Source organism: Panthera onca, chromosome B4 (genome assembly GCF_046562875.1).
Source record: "Panthera onca isolate mPanOnc1 chromosome B4, mPanOnc1 haplotype 2, whole genome shotgun sequence".
Taxonomy (NCBI): Eukaryota; Metazoa; Chordata; class Mammalia; order Carnivora; family Felidae; genus Panthera; species Panthera onca.
This window is the reverse complement of record NC_138345.1, coordinates 61834257-61845917: the sequence shown is the minus strand read 5'-3', so window position 1 is coordinate 61845917 and position 11661 is coordinate 61834257.

The following is an 11661-nucleotide window of genomic DNA, read 5'->3' as shown; positions in this document are numbered from 1 at the left end:
TATCTGGAAGGAGGAAGGGCACCTGGACCAAGGAAGGTCCATTCTCATGGGGAATTATTAAAGACAGGCAATTAAAAAAAAACCCCTCATTGTTAATTAGTTGCTAACCTCTTAATTTTTGTTTAACTTATTTTTAAAATTAAGATCTCGTGTTTCTGATTTCCTGCTAAAAGACTATGACAAATAAGATTGCTTTGTCACTGTACAAAAATCGACTGAGGAATACTCAAGTATTCCAACACAACAGAAGCTTTTAAAATAAGATTTATTAGAACTGTAGTTGATTAATAAAGTGGGTTAAAGTGAAAAATTCACATCCAACGTGTATTTTATATGAACTTAAACATATAAATGGATCCTCATATACAGTTTTTTTCTCTTTGTGGATCTAAAATCTTTTCTTTGAGTATGGGTCCATTGTTTGAAGTTCGATGTTCTTTCCCTTCCATTAACTACACCAATTATGTAGCACTTTAAACGTCCAGGTTCTGTTTTTTTACTGTGAAGCAACAGCTTTAAAAAGGAGAAAATATGCTAAGTACAGAACCCTAGATTTGTATTACTTTTTCCCTTAATTTGTTTATATTTGTATGCCTCCACCTAATTGAATGAGATTTTTATTGTCATTTATATTTATTGGGTCTCTCCAAAGCATTCTATTTGACTTTCATAGAAAGAGCAACTTTATTTTCTCATCCCTGGTTCAGAAGTTTTGGTAATACTTAATTAAATTATGAAATAATAATAATAAATCTAACTGGCATAAACAGGTTTGGGGACACACATGACTGTGTCTTTGTACATATACACTTTGTAAGTGAAGGAATGAGCAGATCTATTAAGTGAGCATTTGGAAGACCCAGTTGTAAGGCACCTGTGTTATACTGGGAATGTAGAGCTCTGATCAATCTGAGTCTGAGTCTGAGTTGTTACCACATAATGCTAGAAAAAATTATCTTTATGTAGGGAAGATAGAAGTTTTGGAAACCTAGAATCCTGTGTCTCTGATTTTAAATTTCATGAATGTTTATTATAGGTTTAAAAATATTACGTTAATGAAAACAAGGAAGAAATAAAGCTAACTTCATTTGGTGGTATAATAAATAACACTATGCAGATGCCAATAACTGCACCATTCATAAATCTTCAGAAAAAACCATGAAAAGATAATATTAGGAGAAGTGCTGTTCACCTGCATTATTTTCACAGGTTTTTTTCTTCCATAAAGTGAAAAACATATCTCAATATTTTTATTTAAAATACGTCATCCAGCCATTGGGCAATGTGCTTGTGCTTCACAGTCTAGTGTAGTGAATACTGTATTTCAAGTGGTAAGATGAGGTGCCAAAATATCAGCCATTTTCCTGTTGGCTGAGGGCTGAGGGAATTTCTGTATAGGTGGACCTACACACATCTGTAACCCTGAAAGTAGATCCTTTGAGTAAGTTATTATTTCAGAGACATAAGCATTGGTAATTCCCAACTTCAGAAGATAGTTTCTCCTAGAATGCTTGCCTGTGTGGGCTCTCTGCAGCTGCTTTATAGACCTTCTATCACCCAATCCACCCAACGCACATATGGCATAGGCACTTGAATCTCTACTGAGAATTAAAAGAAAAAAGAGAGAGAAAGAGAGACTCAGAGAATTTGGGTCAGTTGCCAAAGATCGAACAACTAGTGAGGGTCTGATGCCAAGCCCAAGCCTTTTCCTTCCTATCCAACCTGCTTGCTCCCTTTCAGGCTTGAAGTGTCCAAGTGTTCAGGTCAGGAAGATACAAGTATGCTGAAGCTAACTAGGCACTTCTTTCTTTCTTTTTCTTTCTTTCTTTCTTTCTTTCTTTCTTTCTTTCTTTCTATGTTTATTTTTGAGAGAGAGAGAGAGAGAGAGACAGAGCACAAGCAGGGATGGGCAGAGAGAGAGAGAGAGAGAGAGAGGGAGGGAGACACAGAATCCGAAACAGGCTCCAGGCTCTGAGCTGTCAGTACAGAGCCTGAAGCAGGGCTGGAACCCAAAGACCATGAGATCATGGCCTGAGCTGAAGTTGGACACTTAACCAACTGAGCCACCCAGGCGCCCAGCACTGCCCTTTAAATTTTGAGTGAACTTTCCCTTTCAGAGGTCCTAGCATGCTATGGCTATGACTTATGCAAGTTTTTAGAACTGGGAATAATACAAACATTATTACTGATAATTATCCTCTCAGAAATGATCCCTCAATATTCTAGTATTAGTTTAGAGTACAAAGCTTCTGAATCCTTGTTATATAAATAGAAACTCCCTATCTAAATAATTAGAATAATCAGCTCCATTAATTTCACTATTTATTATGTTAAGATCAGATTATTCAGAGTTGTTATTCATTTATAAGACTATTATCACTAGTATTACTTATGTTATTTATGAAATGAAATAAGTGCATTAATGCCTAAGAACAGAAATGTTGATTGGATAATCTCTGGATTATCTCTGGATTAGTGAGACTGCAGGTGTGGATAATGTTTTTCTCTTTATTAAAGAAATAGGCTGGTAACTTCAGAGGAAATGTACAGAACTGATTTAATTGCGACAAGAAGGAGGAAAGCAAAACAAAAGAAAAGAAAAGGAAGCTTTCAAAGGACTGGTTTGCCTCAAGTGTATTTGCTATTTTAAAAAGTAACTCAAAGTTGGCATATGTAAATTAGACCATGCGTCCCAAGAAATTTTGAGTCTTATATGAAAAGTAATAGAATGAAGAACAATACAGAGACTTTTAGCTTGTGATAGAGTTGTCAATTCAGAGAACAGAAAATAGTACGTAGCAATTTCCTTGATGTATAAAGCCCATTGTAAGTCAACACACTTAGATGATCACCCACATAAGAATTAGTGATGCCCTTCTCCAGATGTGCCTTTCTTCCATACTTTTGCTCATTTTCCCTACCCACTCTTTCTTCCTTATTCCCCAGCTGCATGAGTTGAACCCTTTATGGGCAACTCGTTATCAACCTCTTTCCTAAAGCCTTCTGTGAACACCTTAATTAGAAGTTCTCTCCACTCCTTGAACTACTGGAGAATATACAATATTTAATAATCATATAATCTGTATCAGGCACTGATCAAATATTTAATTTTATGTACTTCTCTGTTTTGTAAACTCTTGGAGGGAAGGAAGTTTGCTTCCTATTTTCATTGTATTTTTCATTATAACTTACAAAAAGATGTGCAAAGAGTGAATGTTAATACCTACCTTATGAATTGTAGGTATGTATTGAATGCTTTTTACCTGCAATATTTTTCCAACTTGTCACTGATGCCCACAATTTAGTCACACATTTCACTGACTTAAGCTCTGCAGATTTTTTTCCATAAAGACAAATAATCCAACGTTAGTCAGTCAGTTGTCACTTAGGGTGAATATATACACATATATTATATAACATATATTTTCTGGGACATTATGAGAAGATGAAGCTTTTGGGTAATGGGAAGGAGAGGGCTGAAAGGAAGAGGTAGAGAGAGAGGAAGAGGTAGAAAAAGGGAGGCAGAAACCTTCCAGACAAGCCAGGGGCAGATCTATGGCTATGCTTTCTCTAAGCCCTGCTAAGTACAGATATTCTCATTAAGGAACTCTTCTAAGAAAACATTTTTTAAAACAGTTTGTTGTTGTTGTTGTTGTTCTTAAACCTAATTCTAACATGGGATTATTCAAATATAAGGCCTTCCTGGAACTTGGTAAGTATTGGCAAGTTTGATTCCTTCAAACCTTTTCAAACTGGCCGGATTGTTTATTCGGAAGCAGCTAGACCCAGGATTTGTCTTTACCACATTAAAACATTTGTCATCCTTCCGTCAATCTGTGGCAGGACACAGTTGTTATGGCTGTCTTGCCAATTAAGCACATTTAGGGCTCTCTAACTGAAGCTTCAAATAGTGGCATCTGTTCTTCATCATTTTAATCTGTGGTCATTTTCTGGAAAGGCCAAGGATGGCCAATTCATCCTTAAACTGGAAATCAATATGCCTCTAACCTCATGTGGCCCAGATTTTATGAATAACATCCATGGTTTCATTCAGAAATGTTCCACCTTGCTTTGATTCTTGGAAAAATAGAGATCATTCTACACTCCACTTTCCAGATGGTTCTGTCTTTAGCTGGCATTTAGCAACGAGCCAGAAATCTGTTTGTTAGAATAGAATAGTCCTGGGTAGTATACTACTGCTATGTCAGGGACCGTGTCTTTCTCATTGGATGTCACTGCAAATAGCTCTGTGCTCAAAGATTCTGACAGGTTGACCAATGACAGGCATTTCCTGGGTTGTGCAGCCCTGAAAGATTTGCCCTGAAAAGAGAGATTTTGATGATGAGTTAATCAAACCTTTCTGATGCTGGCTTATATCCAAGCTAGACACATGGAATGCTGCCGTCCATCACCTAGACTCTGTAATCAGCATCATATTCTTTATTGCTTATTCATCCATCTATCCATTCTAGTCTTCATCCATCAATTCACCTGGCTTTTGGATGCATTTGAAAGTCAATAGAGTGCACCAGTATAGTTCTTCCTAAACATTTCAGTATGCTTATCTTTAAAGTTCAAAATTTGTTTACAGTATTTTTTCCTCCCATGACATAATTTATAAACAACAAGATATGCAAATTTTAAGTGAACATTTTAAGTTTTGGCAAATGAATACATATATGTAATCCAAACATCTGTCAAGACATAGAATATTACCCTCATCCCAGAAGATTCTCTCATGTCTCCTACCAGTTAATTCCTACCTCTGTTCTATGTACAACCTCTGCTCTGATTTTTTCCCCCACAATTGATTAGCTTTGGCTATTCTAGGACTTCATAAGAATGGGATTATACAGGGGTGCCTGGGTGGCTCAGTTGGTTAGGCGACCAACTTTGGCACAGGTCATGATCTCACAGTTTGTGAGTTTGAGCCCCGCATCGGGCTCTGTGCTGAGAGCTCAGAGCCTGGAGACTGCTTCAGATTCTGTCTCCCCCCTCTCTCTACCCACCCCTACCCTGCTCACTCTCTCTGTATCTCAAAAATAAATAAATGCTAAGTTTTTTTTAAAAAAGAATGGGATTTTACAATATGTATTATTATGCAAGGTTTACTTTATTCAGAATAATGTTTTTGAGATTCTTCTTGTATCGATAGTTCATTCCTTTTTTTTTTTTAATTTTTGAGTAACACTCCATTGTTTAAATGAATCACATTTTATTGATTTATTCTTCTGTTGATGGACACCCAATTTTTGGCCAATACGAATAGAGCCTTTATGAACATTCTTATCCAAGTCTTTCTATAGATTATTCTTTGATATCTCTGGTAAACCTAAAAGTAGAATTGTGGGGTCACAGTTCTATAATAGTTCTATAGTTCTAAAATAAATTTTCAGACTTCTTTTTCCCTCCAAAGTACACAACAATAAAAGAATGTAAGAAAATTTGTTTCTCCATGTCTTCACCAATAGTTGGTGTCATTATTTTTTAATTTTGGCTTTGCTAGCGGACCTGGGGAAGATGGAGGCATAGGAGGATGCTGCGCTCACTGCGTCCTGCTGATCACTTAGATTCCACCTACACCTGCCTAAATAACCCAGAAAACCACCAGAAGACTAGCAGAACGGAGTCTCCGGGGCCAAGCGCAGACGAGAGGCCCATGGAAGAGGGTAGGAAGGGTGGAGAGGCAGTGTGCGCTACACGGACTGGAGGGAGGGAGCCAGGGCAGAGGGGCGGCCCGCCGGCCAAGCAGAGCCCCTGAGTCTGGCTTGCAAAAGTGGAGGGGCTGGATGGAGTGTGTTCTGACAGCAAGTGGGACTTGACATCTGGAAGGTTATAAGCTAACAGCTCTGCTCCGAGAACGGGAGGGCTGGAGGACAATGGGAGGGAGAGTTGTTGAGCCCTGGACAACAGAGCTCAGTTTGGCAGAGAATAAAGGCACTCGCCAGCGCCATCTCCCTCACCCATCCCCCAGCGAAAATCCCAAAGGGAACCGGTTCCTGTCAGGGAACTTGCTTGCACCGCGCAAACACCCAACGCTGTGCTTCTGCGGATCCATCCCTCTGGCGGGTCTGACTCCCTCTCGTGCCGCAGGGCCCCTCCCAAAGTGGATCTCCGAAGGAAAAGCGAGCTGAGCCTACCCCTCCCACCCCTGTGCACCTTGTTGATCCACCCCAGCTAATATGCCAGATCCCCAGCACCACAAGCCTGGCAGTGTGCAAATAGCCCAGATGGGCCACGCCACCCCACAGTGAATCCTGCCCCTAGGAGAGGGGAAGAGACGGTTCACACCAGTCTGACTGTGGCCCCAGTGGTGGGCTGGGGGCAGACATCAGGTCTGATTGCAGCCCCACCCACCAACGCAAGTTATTGGAGACAGCACAGGGGAAGTGCCCCACAGTTCTGCACCACTCCAGAGACTATCCAAAATGACAAAACGGAAGAATTCCCCTCAAAAAAACCTCCAGGAAATAACAACAGCTAACGAACTGATCAAAAATGATTTAAACAATATAGCAGAAAGTGAATTTAGAATAATAGTCATAAAATTAATTGCTGGGCTTGAAAACAGTATAAAGTACAGCAGAGAATCTCTTGCTACAGAGATCAAGGGACTAAGGAACAGCCAGGAGGAGCTAAAAAATGCTATTAATGAACTGCAAAATAAAATGGAGACAACTACAGCTCGATTGAAGAGGCAGAGGAGAGAATAGGTGAACTAGAAGATAAAATTATGGAAAAAGAAGAAGCTGAGAAAAAGGGAGATAAAAAAATTCAGGAGTATGAGGGGAAAATTAGAGAACTAAGTGATGCACTAAAGAGAAATAATATACGCATAATTGGTATTCCAGAGGATGAAGAGAGAGGGAAAGGTGCTGAAGGTATACTTGAAGAAATAATAGCTGAGAACTTCCCTGATCTGGGGAAGGAAAAAGGCATTGAAATCCAACAGGCACAGAGAACTCCCTTCAGATGTAACTTGAATCGATCTTCTGCATGACATATCATAGTGAAACTGGCAAAATACAAGGATAAAGAGAAAATTCTGAAAGCAGCAAGGGATAACCGTGCTCTAACATATAAAGGGAGACCTATAAGACTCGTGACCAATCTCTCTACTGAAACTTGGCAGGCCAGAAAGGAATGGCAGATCTTCAATGTGATGAACAGAAAAAATATGCAGCCGAGAATCCTTTATCCAGCAAGTCTGTCATTTAGAATAGAAGGAGAGATCAAGGTCTTCCCAAACAAACAAAAACTGAAGGAATCCGTCACCACTAAACCAGCCCTAAAAGAGATCCTAAGGGGGATCCTGTGAGACAAAGTACCAGAGACATCGCTGCAAGCATGAAACCTATGGACATCACAATGACTCTAAACCCATATCTTTCTAAAATGACACTGAATGTAAATGGACTAAATGTGCCAACCAAAAGACATAGGGTATCAGAATGGATAAAAAAACAAGACCCATCTATTTGCTGTCTACAAGAGACTCATTTTAGACCTGAGGACACCTTCAGATTGAGAGTGAGGGGATGGAGAACTATTTATCACGACACTGGAAGTCAAAAGAAAGCTGGAGTAGCCATACTTATATCAGACAAACTAGACTTTAAATTAAAGTCTGTAACAAGAGATGAAGAAGGGCATTATATAATAATCACGGGGTCTATCCATCAGGAAGAGCTAACAATTATAAATGTCTATGCACCGAATACCGGAGCCCCCAAATATATAAAACAATTACTCACAAACATAAGCAACCTTTTTGATAAGAATTTGGTAATTGCAGGGGACTTTAACACTCCACTTACAGAAATGGATAGATCATCTGGACACACGGTCAATAAAGAAAAAGGGCCCTGAATGATACATTGGATCAGATGGACTTGACAGATATATTTAGAACTCTGCATCCCAAAGCAACAGAATATACTTTCTTCTCGAGTGCACATGGAACATTTTCCAAGATAGATCACATGCTGGGTCACAAAACAGCCCTTCATAAGTATACAAGAATTGAAATCATACCATGCATACTTTCAGACCACAATGCTATGAAGCTTGAAATCAACCACAGGAAAAAGTCTGGAAAACCTCCAAAAGCGTGGAGGTTAAAGAACACCCTACTAAAAAATGAGTGGGTCAACCAGGCAATTAGAGAAGAAATTAAAAAATAGATGGAAACAAACAAAAATGAAAATACAACAATCCAAACGCTTTGGGATGCAGCGAAGGCAGTCCTGAGAGGAAAATACATTGCAATCCAGGCCTATGTCAAGAAACAAGAAAAATCCCAAATACAAAATCTAACAGCACACCTAAAGGAAATAAAAGCAGAACAGCAAAGACAGCCTAAACCCAGCAGAAGAAGAGAAATAATAAAGATCAGAGCAGAAATAAACAATATAGAATCTAAAAAAACTGTAGAGCAGATAAACGAAACCAACAGTTGGTTTTTTGAAAAAATAAACAAAATTGATAAACCTCTAGCCAGGCTTCTCAAAAATAAAAGGGAGATGACCCAAATAGATAAAATCATGAATGAAAATGGAATTATTACAACCAATCCCTCAGAGATACAAGCAATTATCAGGGAATACTATGAAAAATTATATGCCAACACACTGGACAACCTGGAAGAAATGGACAAATTCCTAAACACCCACACACTTCCAAAACTCAATCAGGAGGAAATAGAAAACTTGAACAGACCCAAAAACAGTGAAGAAATTGAATCAGTTATCAAAAATCTCCCAACAAATAAGAGTCCAGGACCAGATGGCTTCCCAGGGGAGTTCTACCAGAGGTTTAAAGCAGAGATAATACCTATCCTTCTCAAGCTATTCCAAAAAATAGAAAGGGAAGGAAAACTTCCAGACTCATTCTATGAAGCCAGTATTACTTTGATTCCTAAACCAGACAGAGACCCAGTAAAAAAAGAGAACTGCAGGCCAATATCCCTGATGAATATGGATGCAAAAATTCTCAATAAGATACTAGCAAATCGAATTCAACAGCATATAAAAAGAATTATTCACCATGATCAAGTGGGATTCATTCCTGGGATGCAGGGCTGGTTCAACATTCGCAAATCAATCAACGTGATACATCACATTAATAAAAGAAAAGATAAGAACCATAGGATCCTGTCAATCGATGCAGAAAAGGCACTTGACAAAATTCAGCAACTTTCTTAATAAAAACCCTCGAGAAAGTCGGGATAGAAGGAACATACTTAAAGATCATAAAAGCCATTTATGAAAAGCCCACAGCCAACATCATCCTCAATGGGGAAAAACAGAGCTTTTTCCCTGAGATCAGGAACACGATAGGGATGTCCACTCTCTCCGCTGTTGTTTAACATAGTGTTGGAAGTTCTAGCATCAACATTCAGACAACAAAAGGAAATCAAAGGCATCAAAATTGGCAAAGATGAAGTTAAGCTTTCACTTTTTGCAGATGACATGATATTATACATGGAAAATCCGATAGACTCCACCAAAAGTCTGCTAGAACTGATACATGAATTCAGCAAAGTTGCAGGATACAAAATCAATGTACAGAAATCAGTTGCATTCTTATACACTAATAATGAAGCAACAGAAAGACAAATAAAGAAACTGATCCCATTCACAATTGTACCAAGAAACAAAATACCTAGGGATAAATCTAACCAAAGATGTAAAAGATCTGTATGCTGGAAACTATAGAAAGCTTATGAAGGAAATTGAAAAAGATATAAAGAAATGGAAAAACATTCCATGCTCATGGATTAGAAGAATAAATATTGTCAAAATGTCAACACTACCCAAAGCTATCTACACATTCAATGCAATCCCAATCAAAATTGCACCAGCATTCTCCTTGAAACTAGAACAAGCAATCCTAAAATTTATATGGAACCACAAAAGGCCCCAAATAGCCAAAGCAATTTTGAAGAAGAAGACCAAAGTGGAAGGCGTCACAATCCCAGACTTTAGCCCCTACTACAAAGCTGTAATCATCAAGACAGCATGGTATTGGCACAAAAACAGACACAAAGACCAATGGAATAGAATAGAAACCCCAGAACTAGACCCACAAACGTATGGCCAACTCATCTTTGACAAAGCAGGAAAGAACATCCAATGGAAAAAAGACAGTCTCTTTAACAAATGGTGCTGGGAGAACTGGACAGCAACATGCAGAAGATTGAAACTAAACCACTTTCTCACACCATTCACAAAAATAAACTCAAAATGGATAAAGGACCTGAATGTGAGACAGGAAACCATCAAAACTTTAGAGGAGAAAGCAGGAAAAGACCTCTCTGACCTCAGCCATAGCAATTTCTTACTTGACACATCCCTAAAGGCAAGGGAATTAAAAGCAAAAATGAACTACTGGGACCTTATGAAGATAAAAATCTTCTGCACAGCAAAGGAAACAACCAACAAAACTAAAAGGCAACCAACGGAATGGGAAAAGATATTTGCAAATGACATATCGGACAAAGGGTTAGTATCCAAAATCTATAAAGAGCTCACCAAACTCCACACCCGAAAAACAAATAATCTGGTGAAGAAATGGGCAGAAAACATGAATAGACACTTCTCTAAAGAAGACATCCGGATGGCCAACAGGCACATGAAAAGATGTTCAACGTCGCTCCTCATCAGGGAAATACAAATCAAAACCACACTCAGATATCACCTCACGCCAGTCAGAGTGGCCAAAATGAACAAATCAGGAGACTATAGATGCTGCAGAGGATGTGGAGAAACAGGAACCCTCTTGCACTGTTTGGGAATGCAAATTGGTGCAGCCACTCTGGAAAACAGTATGGAGGTGCCTCAGAAAATTAAAAATAGTCCTACCCTATGACCCAGCAATAGCACTGCTAGGAATTTACCCAAGGGATACAGGAGTACTGATGCATAGGGGCACTTATACCCCAATGTTTATAGCAGCGCTCTCAACTATAGCCAAATTATGGAAAGAGCCTAAATGTCCATCAACTGATAAATGGATAAAGAAATTGTGGTTTATATACACAATGGGATACTACATGGCAATGAGAAAGAATGAAATATGGCCTTTTGTAGCAACGTGGATGGAACTAGAGAGTGTGATGCTAAGTGAAATAAGCCATACAGAGAAAGACAGATACCATATGTTTTCACTCTTATGTGGACCCTGAGAAACTTAACAGAAATCCATGGGGGAGGGGAAGGAAAAAAAAAAGAGGTTAGAGTGGGAGAGAGCCAAAGCATAGGAAACTCTTAAAAACTGAGAACAAACTGAGGGTTGATGGGGGGTGGGGGGTGGGTGATGGGTACTGAGGAGGGCACCTTTTGGGATGAGCACTGGGTGTTGTATGGAAACCAATTTGACAATAAATTTCATATACTGAAAAAAAATTTTGGCTTTGCTAGCAGCTTTATTTCATTGTGACTTTGATTTACATTTCTTTCCTGGCTAATAGCGTCAACTGCTTTTAAAATTTACTTACTGGTTATTTGTCCACATTATTTTGTAAAGTGTTCAACATTTTTGTTGATTAAGAACTTTTACTGTTTGTCCTTTTATTATAAAGTTGTATGGTTTCTTTATATATTCTAAATGCCAGCCTTGTGAATATTTTTTCTAGACTAGTCTACTCACTTTTTGTAATGG